Below are 15496 nucleotides of genomic sequence, written 5' to 3' on the forward strand. Positions count from 1 at the left end.
CGTGCGCTTGCTAACCTTTGCTGACCCCGAATGCACAATACCACAACTTTTAGAATTTTTATCCTTGGTTTCATATCCTTCCATATGTAAGAATCATTCTAATTTGATTGCAAAAAACTCCCACATGCAGAAAATAACCCATCCCTGTGAAAGAAATATGATAAAACTCTTTTCCACTAGCAGACAATAAAGGAGCTGTAAGCACAGGAATTTACTGGCATGTATTCCAAGCTGCTTAGTTGGCCACAGTGCCTTTATGTTGTGTTCACTGGAGAATTTCAGGAAGTCTGGAAAACCCTTGGACAAACATAATTGTTAAGATGCTTGCATGCATGGCTGCACAGCAGCTGGAAATGTACCATGCAGACTTTAATTTAGGTTAAATATGGTAGTGTGCAGTGAAAAACTGGCCATGCACAACCTCAAACTCTTATGTGAAAAACTGCTGTAGACCCAACATTGAACTGGGGTGCATGGAAATGGTGCTCTGACAATCCACCTCTCCTGAAGGAGTGGTGCATCTACATGCTCCATTGCAATGTGAAAATCAACAGACTAAATGTGGCTTCCCAACATACTCATTCCAAATTCCCAATGTCAATTTTAACCTACTATCCACTTCCAGCAAATTAAATTCCCACATGTTATTTCTGCGTCAGTTTTAATAGTTTTAATTGTTTTGCAGTAACTAAGGCTAATTACACACCAGGTTATAGTCCAACTGGTTTATTTGGTGGTTGTCTACCTGATGTACAAGCAGCGCTTTGAAAGCTAGTGTCTCCAAATAAACCACTGGTGTGGTGTGATTTTTAACTTTGTCCACCCCAGTCCAACACTGGCTCCTCCAAATTAAGACTAATTATGTCATTAAAAAATGTGATTGAACTGTAATTGACAGGCAAAGATACTGACTACTGACTATTAGTACACAGACTTCACACTCTTCAATACATTTGAATAGGAAGTCAGACAGAAAGATGATCATTTCTTGAAGCATCGCAGACAGCAACTTCAGGATCTCTATGTTTAACTGATCATATTAAGTTGTTTTTCACTTTATGTATACATGCTAATGATCACTCTTAGCTTCTCCTTTATCCTTACAGTAACATTTAGTCTGTGACACTATATAACAACGAAGTTTACAGATTTTGAATTGGAGCCTGATTGTCTGGAATTAATACTTTAAATGAAGTATTCAGAGTATCTTCAGATAACATTGATTTGGGTTTTCAGAGGACGCCTCTGCATGACACAAATATTATGCATTTTTGGAGGTCAGTCAGCACCTGAGCCTCAAATATTCCCCTACATTATAATCTGCATTTGTCAAGTGTCTGCTAGACAGGTGGTAGCACAGTGGCTACATGATAAGCACTGCTACCTTACAGCCCCAGGGAACCTGATTCAAAGCCAGCCTTGGGTGACTGTCTGTGTGGAGTTTACACATTCTGTGTCTAAGTAGGTCTCCTCCCTCAGTGCAAACATGTCCAGGTTAGGTGGATTGACAATGCTAAATTGCCCATAGTGTGCAGGCAAGGTGCAGTAGCCATAGGAAATGTGCGAAATCCAAGGGATAGGGTAGGGGATGTGGTGGGACTGGATGGGATGCTCTTCAGAGGGTTGGGAAGGACTTGATGGGCTGAATGGCTTGCTTTCGCACTGTAGGGATTCTATGCTTCTAACAATTGCTTATTTTTTGAAGTTATGTAAAACAAGATAATCCAGGACAGACTTGTCAGTCCATTCACAGTAATGCAGACATTAAAAAAAATGGCAATTTCTATTTTTTTCTTACAGGGTAGAGAGAACCTTGTCTTTAATACTCCCCAGGTAAAGCAATTCTCTTTATCAAGAAAGATTCATAGTTTTAGAAGGCATTTGATTGACATTGAATCGGCATCTCCAAATCAGGAATAAAATGTACTTTAGACATCCAGGATCAATATGGTGAGCAATTCAGATTTATATCAGTGAGTTTTTAAAACTGTTGCTTTCAGGATAAATTTAAGGTAACTGCAGTATCTTTAGCATCAGGAACATTTAGGATTGTGTCAAATTCGGCCTACTGCTGAATTCACTCTCTTAGAAACCAACGCCATTTGCAAATGTAACTAATTTAAATCTTTCAGGCTCTCTGTTACACACATGATAGCTCCAGCACTTTTGTATGAAGACACCATTAACAGAGTAGCTGTAATAGGGGAAATTGCATAATTCCACTTCTGAACTTGCAAAATGTGCGAATCTTGAAATGTCCTTATTGAAATACAGAACTTGCCAGTAGGCTTCAGCTCAAGCCTGTGCCTGGGTTGATTTTTCTCCCCTTTCAAATTCTGAAGTGCTGCAGCATTGGCTGAAATCTTGCATACAGTTTTCAGTCACAGCAATTTTCCTAATTAGGGACTTTACAGAAATTCATAACTGCACTAAAACCTAAATACACTTGCGCATCCTCACAATCTCCTATTTAACCTACTATTCCAGTGAAAATTACCTTATTTACTTCTGCAAACGACCAAGAAGGAATTTCTACAACATATTTTACAGTAACTGTTCTTCCTACATTCCCTCTCCCATTAGCCATCAATGGGTTTTCTTGAATGGCTCATTTGAGATCAGACAGCTGAACTATAACAATTTCCCTCTGTGTCAGTGACCCTGAAGTACTGCATTTCAATACGCTCAAGAAGACATGAGACTGTCATTTGGCCTACTAACCTTTCTGCTTCAACAGGCAACATACACAACATACAATTTTCTGGACTTCATCTAATTTACTTGACTTGCAGCAAGTGTGAGAAGAGCGGATAAAGACAGGCAAAATGGAGCCTTGAAAAGCTCTTTTTAAATTAAAATAAAAGAGCCCCTTAGGATAAGTCAATGCAAATTTGCAATCTGTATCATTTAATTCAGACCAGTTTCACTCCCCAGGTAAAGCAATTCTCTTTATCAAGAAAGATTCATAGTTTTAGAAGGCAATTGACTGACATTGAATCGGCATCTCCAAATCAGGAATAAAATGTACTTTTTGAACAACATTGCACTTGAAGGGGCACAAACGGGAAACTAAACGTTACTGCAAGATGGCAAATGAGATATGATAAAGTATTAAGGTAATCAATTTTCTTACTATTTATGCCTGATGCTGGAGTATAGTACATGAATGGTAGGAGCTACGTGATCCATTACTTTAATGCAAATGCCTAAAAAGAGGTACTTTCGGTCTGTTTGATTGTGGGGTCAGAGTGAAACCCAAAATACAAGATATTTCCTGCAACAATTTACAACTTCTTTGGACCCATCTTTTGTGAGTTATAGCCTCACTTTTCCCTTCACCATCATAATGTTGCTCAGTTGATTTCTCCAGCTCTCCATCTCATCACAGACATTCCTTTTTTGCTGTTTTCCCATCTCGATGCTCCACAGAAAGTGAAAATCATCTAATTATGATTTTTTTAAAAATCCTTTCCATGGGTTGTGAACATCAACAATAAAGCCAGCATTAAATGTTGATCCCCAACTGCCCTTGAGAAGGTGGAAGTGAGACACATCTTGAACTTTTGGAGTTCATCTGGTCTACATTCACCTATTATGCCATTTGGAAGAGAGTTTCAGGACATTTTACCCGCTAACATTGAAGGAATGACAATATAGTTCTTCTGATGATACGAATGACTGGAGCTTACAGATGGTGCCCCCGTGTGTTTATTACACGTATCCTTCAAGATGGTATAGGTCATGGATTTGGAAGGTGCTGTCAAATGAAACTTTTACAAGATGATCTAAAGCAACTCACCAAAGGCGGATCTATGACAGTAGAAGGTAGTGAATTGGTACAGGGGGAGTTGATCAATTAAGTGGCAACTTCTTCCTAGACTATGTTGAGCTTCTAGATTCACTCATCCAGGGAAATGAAATACATTTCATCACACTATTGAATTGTGTTTTGTTGATGATGGACAGGCTTTTGAGGGTCAGGAGGGAAAGTATCCCTACAGAGCTCCCAGCCTTTGACAAGATTTTATGGTCAAGGTATTTAAAAAGCTGGCCCAATTCAGTTCCTGCTCAATTATATCCTAGGGATGTTGTCGGGTGGGGGGTGGGCAGGGGTAATTCAAAGGCAGTTCAATTCTCTCCAGTTGGAAATGATCACTGCCTGGCATTTGTGTTGGACAAATGCTACTTGCCTGATGTAGTCCAGATCTTGTTGCAGATAGGCACGGTTTGCTTCAGTTTGCATCAGGTGTGATTGGTACTGAACACTGCAATCTTCAGGGAACATCCTCACTTTGATCTAATGATAGAGATAAGGCAATTGATGAAGCAGCTAAAGATATATCTGAATCTTGGACACTACCCTGAATATCTCTGCAGGAGTTCCTAAGACTAACCTGATTGGCCCCCAACTATTACTACCATCCACAGTCTTCAGTATGACCACAACCAATGGAGAGATTCCCCACTAATTCTCATTGACTTAAAGTCTGTCAAGATCTTGATGTCAAGGGGAGTCACTCTAACTTCATCTGTGGAACTCAGATTTTGTATCCATGTTTCAACCAAGGCTGTAATCAGGTAATTGACCTGTAACATTGACTCTCTAAACTATAACCACAGATAATGTTTGACCTGCTGCTGTTTCCAGAATTTTCCATGTTAATTACACAATTTGTTTTTAAGTAATGAGCGCTGACACATTTAAAATTAAAACAAATGCTTTTAGCATTACATTCGAAACTTCAGTCCTAAAGCATTAAGTTAGCGCATTCTCTTTCCTGTCATTCTTTTCACACTTTTCCAAAAACTGTTGCTTTACTTTCCACACTCCAGCAGTGGCATTTAACACAGACTGATCATATTAATAGATTATCTTGAATAGATGTTCTCCATCATGGCCTGTAAGGACCTGTGAGAAAGTTTCAAGAGGAGTGCTAAAAGAAATACACAAAGAAATGCATGTTTTAATTGTTGTCTGAATCTGCCATCTTCCAGATCAATAATCTTTGTATAACTTGATCTTGATGTTGCCACTCGGTTATATCACCTGTCCAACCAGTGCAGTTTTATAGGGGTCTCAGGTCAGAGGCTGTCATTGTGTCTCAGGCATTGCCAGATGAGGCGTAGGGTGCACGACGAAGGTACACAAAGACTTGTTCAACATTCAGATTATCAACAGCAACTTCAAAGAATACTGGATTTCCACAATTCAACATGTTTTGACAAAGACAAATATAGGTCTTGTCAGAATTATCACACAGCACCAGCAACATGTTTCACATTAATAAGTAAAACAAAATAATACATATTTGATGTGCATACCAAATTTTATGTAGAAAAAACATTACATAAACTTCTGTTGTACTATAGCAGATTAGTGGAACTTTTCAAAACAAGAAAGGGCCCTTAGAAAGAAAATGTCTGAAACACCTGATTTGGAAACCTTGAATTCAGACTGTTAATACTTCAATTTATGCACATGAAATTTTGTATTTCTAACATGTTGAATGGTTCTAAGAAAGGGCTACTCTACCCGAAACGTTACTTCTGATTTCTCTGCACAGATGCTGCCAGACCTGCTGAGTTTTTCCAGCAAATTCTGCTTTTGTTTCCGATTTAAAGCATTTGCAGTTTTTCGGTTTTTACTTGAATGGCTTTATCTTTGGTTCTGATCCAATTCAGCATCTCCTTTAAAATAATGACAATTTCATGCCAATCTAAATCCTTGTACTTTACTGTATTCCTGGTAGCAATACTGACACAGAATTAATGTTCTGAAAAAAAACTAGGGTAACTGATTCAAGATTCTCAGACTACATACAAAAGACTGGGTATATGGTCACAAAATCTCTTAATTAGTTCACTGTGGTGCAATTACCTTGGGATTGCACAAAACAGGAAGTCAAGAAGTAAAATCAAGGTAAACAAAAAAAAAGCAGCAAGGAAGGAGTAGCAGTTATAAAAAAATGCACAGAAAACAGCAAATTGATACTTAAATGCAACTGTTAAGGATAGCATGAAAGAGGTCAGAAATATGTGCCGTATAAACAATAAGTTGTAACAAAATATAAATTTCTCCTTCCATGCAAACAGAATAAATTTTAGTGTCCACACTTTGTGTCTATTTTCATTCATACAGTGAAATGAAGAGAGAAAGGTAATCATAATAGGGTAGTGGTTAATAATCAGATGATAATCAGCACAAGTATTGGGTTACACCATAATAATACTTCTGTCTGTCAAAGGTTACACCTGTTATGTCTGTAATTAGGCACTGAAATGTCCCTAAAATGCAGATTAATGTGAAACCGGAGAGTAATTCTAAATGCCTACCTCAAATTTCAAGCCATTCCATTCCTCTCAAGCAGAATGAACCAATACGACATATCACATTATTTTACTGCAGTACTTGCATCTAGTTTGTTCAGGGAAGGACTCATTGAAATATTTATTCTTGGGTATTCAAAACAAAACCAATTTTGTGCAAGCACTCTATTACACTGCATGCCATCGAATTTACTGAAAGTTGGGGATAGGTGGGGTGTGGGGGTTGCAATAAGTTTGGTGAGGGAGAAAATGTAGGTCCAGGATATCACAGGTGATCAGGGTATGTGACTGAGTAAGGCTTAAGGTGTGCAAGCATCTCAGTTAAAGATTTGGCATATTTGACATCTTGTGCCAAGGAGTATGATAATAAAGTATGTGGCTTCAATGAAATGGCATACCATTTATGTGACTCCTTTCAAGAAGTGTATTTGTAATTTAATTTTAGCTTTGTCTGCATAAAACCTATTATAGCTTCTCAATCTTCACATACACTTTTAGTATTGTACACACATTACTATGGACATAAAGTTCAACTAGAATAAATTATCTTATGTTCATCATATTTCAGTGTCTGTAGGTATAGACTTTAAATATCAAACAGCTAGGGTCTTAGCATGAAAATCCAAAACCTGACAATCTAACTCACTTAATTCTGGTGCTAGTGGAAGAGTTACTTCTAATGTTCCAGACTAAAAGTTCCCAATTCCTCTTTGCAATAGAAAGACATAGAGATAGCAAGTAAAGCAGTGTGAAATGAAAATCAGCTAGAAAATTAGCTAAACAAATGAACAAAAGGAGAGCAAAGACAAGAGACTGGAAGAGAAATGAAATGACCCATTTCCATGTTTAACATTAGCTCAAACATTAAATACTATCTTCAATATATTCTGTTAGACAGTCTTAGTACCTAGCACCTCCTTTCAATGCAAGTTGTGTACACTAGCTCTGACCTGAATAAAGCTTTTAAGTTTAAAGTTCAGACAAGTTGCTATTGTGTCAGTGAGAAAATTTGCAGGGTTACTTGTATTTGTTTAAAATTACTGTACAAGGATAATGTTTAAACCCTACAATTTCCAATAATTAACTCAATTGCAAGCTTACATGAAGGCTATCATATCAAGCAGCGACTTGTGAGTACTGAGAACTCTGTTTTGGATTTTGTCAAAATAACCAGTTACCTTTGTCAGTCCCCTTAGTACAGCTCCAATAACATACCATAACGTTTATTATTCCCTAATTAGGTATTTTTACAGAAATTCTAACAGTGCCAAAGCACAAACATTTAATGTTTGACAAGCAACACATTTTTGGTTCATGGAGTGGAATTTTCCCTGTGCATAATGCCTGAAGAAAACTTTCCAATGGACACCACGGTTGCTGTTGTACCAAGTTATTCTTAATGTCTGCTATTTCTAATTGGCATTTCAGCAAAAAGGGAAATAATAATTCACTGTACTTCCGACTATAACTCTATGATTATGATCATCAAAAGAGAGATAGAAGAAGCAAAGAAAAACAAGTGCTGAAGAAAATCTCACAGAAGTGCCTTTCAGAATTTTGTTTGGATTGCAGTATCCACAGAGATCCTGCTTCAGCTTTCCGTAGGCCAGGCTGTTGGCAATTCAAGAGTTAGAAATACATTTACAGTGCTACCACTGGTGCCATCTCCGAAGCACACATTTTGTTCATAAAATGCACTTCGCATTATAAATTACTTGCTTCTGTAAATCTTATGCCAGTAAAGATCCATCTTTTCCTGGGGCTCAGAATGTGCTGCTAGTAGTCTGACCTTAGTCTGTGACATGTCTGAGCCATGACGTAAAATTGTATTATAATGCATGTATTAGACACTCGGCTGTCTCGCCACCTGTTCACACACAGGCTTGAATTTTATTTAAAACAGTAGAACATGACACTAATCAATCTCCTGTGGTATCACTCACAGCGAGTTGGAAAGCATACTGTTTAACAATAATGTGAGATGTTCTTAAAAAATGACAGAAAAAATTATGAGGTTAATAAAATGACTTTTGTTTATATATTGCCTTTCATTGCCTCAAAATATTACAATGAAATACTTGGAAGGGTAGTCATGATTGTAATATATGATATGCAAATTTTCCCTATCAGCAACATATCTATAAATAGTAATGAGTTAATGGTCAGACAATCTGTTTTGTGATTTTGCTTGAAGGATAAATAATAGTAAGGATATTCTCCTGTTCTTCAATCACAGGATGTTTGTATCCAGGTGGGGTGTTCGTTTAACATCTGATATTAGAGCAAATGTTACAAAGGTGAACCCTGTACTTTCAATTTTTAAATATTATTGACAGAAGAACAACACTGGGAATGGGAATAGATTGCTCAAGCCCTTGAATCTTCTCAGTTAGATCATCACTGAAATGTTGGTCAATGCTATCTACCTAAATTAACTTAATATCACTCATTTAAGAAAAATCCATCCCATTGTTGTGTACTGCCATACCTTCTTGCAGCCATTGGGAAGGCATAGGCTTTTGATATATTGTAGTTTATTTATTTGTGCCAGACATCACTGGCAAGAGAGCTTTTATTGTTCATCTGTAATTGCTCTCAGGTAGGTGGTGGTGGGCTAACTTCATTTGCTGCTGCAGTCTAGGCAGTGAAGTTAATCCTACAGTGTAGTTAAGCAACAAGTTCCTGAATTTGGATTCAGCCACAATAAAGGAATATTTCTGAGTAAGAATGGTGTGTGACTTGGAGAGGAACATGGAGATGTCTTCTGTCCTTGTCCTTTTACTTGGATATGGACTTGAAATGCCACAGAACAAGATTTAGAAATTGGAATTCGGCCAGATAGCTATTTTCCTGCTACACAAACACAAAGGGCCAAATGTTTTTTTTCTGTTGCAGAGATTTTTAGTATTTCATGCGGTTGGGGTCAAGGGTTTAGATCTGGTGTTGAAGGAGCTACTATAGTGTGTCTTGTAGATGGTACACACAGATCAGAGTTGTGCATGTGAAGGAGGGAATGAATGCTTTAAGGTGCATGATGGGATGCTGTTTTGTACTAGATAGTTTTTAACCTCTAATGTTTTTGGAACAGTACCATCTAGGTACATAGGATGCATTCAGTAGCATCCCTGACTTCTAACCCTAAAGATGTCGAGAAGACTTTGGGGAGTCAAGAGATGAGTCATGCTTCAGAACACCGAACCTCTGAAATGCTCGAGTAGCCACAATATTTAAGTCATTGCTCCTGTTAAGACAGAGTGGCACCTGGGATGTTAATGGCAGGGGCTAAAGGTAAAATCACCATAGTCCTACCAGACCATAAGGTTGTTCTCACATTAGATAAATGATTGGTGGTGATTTAATCTGAAGGTCACTTCACTTCAGGCCAGTATAGAGATTCAGATCAAAAATCCTTCACTCTAATCTCAGCCAATGTGGGAATTGAACATGTGCTGATGGTATTACTCTGCAATGCAAACAGGCTAACTGAGCTAAACATGCCCCCAAATATCAGGTGGAGGTGCTTAGATTTTCCCTGCTTTTTGATGGTCATTTTCATTGGCTTTCAGTAAGTAGAATTTTGTTTAAGATGGAATTTTGCAAAGATTAATTTGAAGAGCAACAGCAACTAACATAAACAGTACAGCATCATACTTAATTGATCCATTTGATTGCCACTCTCCTGAGTCACCACTTATGAAAGAAACAAAAACTATTTACAATCCAGATTAGATTCTTGATGTATTAGGATTTTCATAAACATTTACACTCTAAAAGGTGTTTTGATTAAACCACCATATGTAAACCACCTAAGAGCACTGAGATCAACTCGGTCTAACTCAACTCTGTCATGTCGAACCAAGCTCATAGAAGCTGCCATTTACACTTTCCTAGCAGCACAATTCTGAGCCTCAGTATCACAGTGAATATTGGGACAATCACTGGATATACTCCCATGAGCACATTATCAGAGATGCAGAGACTGTCCCCAAGATTTAGAACATCACTGTTATGAATGATGCAAGACACGTTTATTAGTTAATGCACAGTGGTACTTTGAGCTTTCAAATCAGTCAGACCATGTGTCTATATATGGAGCGCACAAGCCTTCTCTGGCAAAATTGAGAATGTGTTACTTAATGTAGTTATACTAGCAAGCACTAACAAGACAATGTTAATATTTACAAGATTGAAAATCATCAGGTCTCTCCCTGTAAAAAATTAAACCTTTTTGAAACTTCACACTCTGGTCATCTATTGACATTGTGTTAAATATAAAATTCTCTTCATCTTCTAAATTCTCCCATAATCACATCCTTACCTTATACTTGCCTCATGAAGTATGACATCTCTTCCCATTCTGTCTTCTTACTCCAGACTCTTTTTCAATCACATCAGTGGCAAGACTGACAGCAACCTTAGTCACAAACTCCTAAATTGAATTCCCTTTCTTTAAAAATCTTATAGAATCATACAGCACGGAAACAGACTCTTTGCGCCAACCAAGCACTCACTCTAACCTTTCTCCTCCATGAGTCCTTGTCTACATCCATTTAAAAATGCATGATTTCACTTTTGACTTCCTGCCCTGACTTGCACCTTCAGAATAAAATATAAGCTACTTGAAGATAGTACCATCCCTTGTGAATATTTAGGGGAGAATTTTATTTTTTTTAAAGAGAGGTTTGCTTTTCAACAGTGTGAATACATTTTAAACTTCAAACTCATGCTAAAGATTTAACTGTAGTCTATCCAATGTTCAAAATTAATTACCTCTCCCTGAAGAGGATTTTACATAACAAGCTATATATCTAAATGTACACTCATTTCATGAAAATACATTTGTTCATGTCAAAACATAGCCCATAGATACTGACAACTCCATATATGGATCATGATGCACAAGCCATATAGGAACCTCTCTAAACAAGAAGCAAGTGGCGTTAAAGTCTGGTTATTTTCCATGAATTGATCACTTGTATAAAACGAAACATGTGACAAAATCAGGATGATATCAAAAATAGCAATGCTATTTTCTGTAATGTTTAGAAAGACAGGAATGAAATCTACCACATATGCCCGATTTTAGCAAGGATTTAGCAGCTGGCATCCTGGATCATTAAGTACCTCTGCAAATTAAAGCTAAAAATGGAATCAATTCTACAACGTCTAGGCATTTCCGTAAATAAGCACTCTGTGCATTCTGACGAAATGGAAGTCTTTGGCTTAAGAGAAATGTACGAAGTAGCAATCTGGTTACCACTGATGCACCGCCACCTCTTATGATTTGGCAAACATTACAACGGGAACACGGTTAAGTGCCAACGTCGGGCGACAAATAAGGACCCAGAGAGAAAATAAAAAATCACGGCAAGCAGTTCCTTTGTGCCAAATTCGCCTACGTCCGTCCGACTGTCATCTTAACTAAGTACATGTACTGTATTGGTACTAATGTGATACATGTGCGATTTTGACTGGCGAGATGCGATCCCGGTGCAGGGAGACAAAGCAATGGGTGCAGAACCTCCTTCGTTGTCCGCCTGGTTTCAAAATAAAAGCTTGCCACATTCCTGACCATTTCGGAGGTAAAGTTGGCAAACGCATAAACCGTAACGAGAGCGGATCCGGAGTTGTGGATCATTTCAGATTCCACTCCGCGCACAAACATACACACACTAGACCCACCTTTGTCTCTTTAGTTGGGGGTTCAGTTGCAAAACCTGTCGAAACAGAAGCTGTTCAATAAAGCCCTGTTCTTTCTCCGCTCCCGGAGACTCTGCTCAAATTCGAGTGTTGTGTATTTTTGTGCGTGAGACTGTGTGTTTGCTTCGCTCCTCTATTGTCTACATAGGTGGCACCGGCTGCACCCGGCAGTAGAAACGCGACACAGATTGCACTCCATGGACGGCTAGCTGCGTCACTGCCAGCATCGCCAGCCAGCCCACCTCCTGGGCTGCGCTTGCTGCACCAGCGGCCAATGAAACCCCAGCCACAATCGAATCGGGAGAACGTGTATCTGTCTGTCTGTCTGTGTGGAGGGTGGGGGAGAAGCAATGTGTACAATGGCAGTGGAAGACCGGGTGAACCGGTCAGCGGGACAGTAACAATGGAACGCCGGGTGAACCGTTGCTAAGTGGGGTTACAGTGGTAATGGAACGCCGGGTGAACCGTTGCTAAGTGGGGGGTACAGTGGTAATGGAACGCCAGGTGAACCGTTGCTAAGTGGGGATACAGTGGTAATGGATCTCCGGGTGAACCGTTGCTAAGTGGGGGGTACAGTGGTAATGGAACGCCAGGTGAACCGTTGCTAAGTGGGGATACAGGAGTAATGGATCTCCGGGTGAACCGTTGCTAAGTGGGGATACAGTGGTAATGGAACGCCGGGTGAACCGTTGCTCAGCAGCGGCCGGTATATCGAGCCCCTTGTTGCCGTATGCCTCTTGTATTGAGGTGATAGCGACTCGACCTGGCCTTATAGCCTTGTTGTCGAAGTTGCATTGGTGGGATGAAGGGCTTGGTTCCATCTGTCCCCCTATGAGAGTCTTGGCACTGATTCCCTTCCCCCGCGAGGTTAAGTACTGCACGCGGGTTTTAATGCGGTTGCAAAAACTAAAACAGAGGGACACATCCATTGCAATATTTAGGAAACGCCACTGGGGCTCTTTTACGCAGTGAGTGAAAGGGAAAGTTTAATTTTATTCTTTCATCGGACATTACCGGCTCTGGCAAAGGCAGCGTTTCGTTGCTCGTCTCTAACTGCCTTTCAGAAATGAAGATGGATTATGGGACCGCCACTTTTACTTTATCCAAATGATGCAGGGATATACACAATACTGTCATGTGCCATTATTAGAATTCTGAAGTAGCCAAAGTATTTGCGTTTATGGCCACTGGGTGATTCAGCCCTGTTAATACCATTAAGTGTCGAGGGTAGATGTTTAGATTGGTTCTAGTTACAGAGTCATAGAGAGGTATCGCACGGAAAACAGACCCTTCGGTCCAACTTGTCCACGCCGACCAGATATCCCAACCCAATCTAGTCCCACTTGCCAGCACCTGGCCATATCCCTCAAAACCCTTCCTATTCATATACCCTTCCAGATACCTTTTAAATGTTGCAATTGTACTAACCTTCACTACTTCCTCTGGCAGCTCATTCTATACACGTTCCAACGTTGGCATGAAAAAGTTGCCCTTGGGTCTTGTTGATATCTTTCCCTCCTCACCCTAAACCAATGCCCTCTAGTTCTGGACTCCCCCACCCCAGGGAAAAGACTTTGTCTACTTATCCTATCCATGCCCCTCGTGATTTTATAAACCTCTATAAGGTCAACCCTCAGCTTCTAATGCTCCAGGGAAAACAACCCTAGCCTATTACACCACGCCCTTTAGCTCAAATCATCCAACTCTGTAGGGTTCCATTACCACTGCATCCCCACTACACCTCCAATTTGGTGTCATCTGCAAACTTACTAACTGTACCTCTTATGCTCACATTCAAATAATTTATATAAATGATGAAATGTAGTAGACCCAGCACCGATCCTTGTGGCACTCCACTGGTCACAGGCCTCCAGTCTGAAAAATAACTCTCCGCCACCACTCTCTGCCTTTTACCTTTGAGCCAGTTCTGTATCCAAATAGCTACTTCTCCCTGTATTCCGTGTGATGTAACCTTGCTAACCAGTCTCCCATGGGGAACCTTGTCGAACACCTTACTGAAGTTCATTTAGATCACGTCTATCGCTTTGCCTTCATCAATCCTCTTTGTTACTTCAAAAAACTCGATCAAGTTTGTGAAACATGATTTCCCACGCACAAAGCCATGTTGACTATCCCTAATCAGTCCTTGTCTTTCCAAATACATGTAAATCCTGTCCCTCAGGATTCCCTCCAACAACTTGCCCACCACCAATGTCAGGCTCACTGGTCTATAGTTCCCTGGCTTGTCCTTACCACCTTTCTTCAACAGTGGCACCACGTTAGCCAACCTCCAGTCTTCCAGCACCTCACCTGTGACTATCTATGATACAAATATCTCAGCAAGAGACCCAGCAATCACTTCCCTAGCTTCCCAACAGAGGTCTAGGGTACACCTGATCAGGTCATGGGGATTTATCCACCTTTAACCGTTTCAAGACATCCAGCATTTCCTCCTCTGCAATATGGATATTTTGCAAGATGTCACCATCTATTTCCCAACATTCTATATCTTCCAGGTCCTTTTCCATAGTAAATACTGATGCAAAATACTTGTTTAGTATCTCCCCTACCTCCTGCGGCTCCACACAAAGGCCGCCTTGCTGAACTTTCAGGGGCCCTATTCTCTCCCTAATTACCCTTTTGTCCTTGATGTATTTGTAAAAACAGTTGGAGTAAAAATGTAGTTGGAGATGGTTATTGCCTGCTACGTAAGCAGTGGAAACGTTACTTGCTGTTTATTAGCCCAAATTTGAATGTTGTCCATGTCTTGCTGCTTTGAAACACAAACTGTTTCAGTATGTGGAAAATTTCAAACTGTATTGAATACTCTGCAATTATCAGCAAACATTGCCATTTCTGATCTTTTGGTGCAGGGACGATCATTAATGAAGCTGAAGATTTTTGGGCTTGGGAGACTATCCTTGTTACTAGATCCCAGATGAGTCCCTAATTATGATCAGACCCTGGGTGAAATTTCCCAAATTATCATTATTCTAGATGGGATACCCCAAATTATTAAGTTCTTGGGTGAGGAGTGATGTACTGGCTTCCCTTCTTTATTCACCTGTCTCCTCAGTTGACTGTAACAAGGTTGATTTACAAAGGCTGCCCTTTCTCCCAGACTGAAAAGGAGCCAGATTAATCATAAATTTGAAAAACTGTGTTTATTCGATCCTCCTAGATGCAAGAAAAAAATCATAATGCAACATCCATTCACACAGATTCGAATGGATGAGTAAGTCCAAAACAGACACTTAAAAGATCAGTCCCTGTGTCATTTGTGAAGAATTTATCGTGGAACATTAATAGTCAAGTAGTCAATTTTGGGATTCTTGGCTTTGCAGTTTAGTTGAAACCCTTTTGTCCTGTTTCATTTTGATAGTGGCTACACTTAGCGTGAGACAATCCATTTCTTGTCCTGTTTCCTTTTGACTGGCTTGTTAATCAACAGACTTCTAGGAGTCTGAGA

General features: G+C 39.6%; 1 protein-coding gene across 6 annotated transcripts in view; it reads right to left on the reverse strand.

Annotated features, from left to right (window-relative positions):
- Positions 1-12245, reverse strand: part of LOC122541537 (probable E3 ubiquitin-protein ligase RNF144A-A) — a 68240-nt gene extending 55995 nt beyond the window's left edge. For 4 of the 6 annotated variants that reach the window (XM_043678384.1, XM_043678376.1, XM_043678369.1 and 1 more), the window contains exon 1: positions 12010-12244. The gene's annotated coding sequence lies outside the window, so the exon portion shown is untranslated. Of the gene's footprint in view, positions 1-12009 lie in introns of all 6 variants that reach the window. The other 2 variants (XM_043678407.1, XM_043678399.1) reach the window with 1 other exon arrangement.
- Between the last annotated feature and the right edge of the window lie 3251 nt (positions 12246-15496).

This window comes from Chiloscyllium plagiosum, chromosome 3 (genome assembly GCF_004010195.1).
Source record: "Chiloscyllium plagiosum isolate BGI_BamShark_2017 chromosome 3, ASM401019v2, whole genome shotgun sequence".
Lineage (NCBI taxonomy): Eukaryota > Metazoa > Chordata > Chondrichthyes > Orectolobiformes > Hemiscylliidae > Chiloscyllium > Chiloscyllium plagiosum.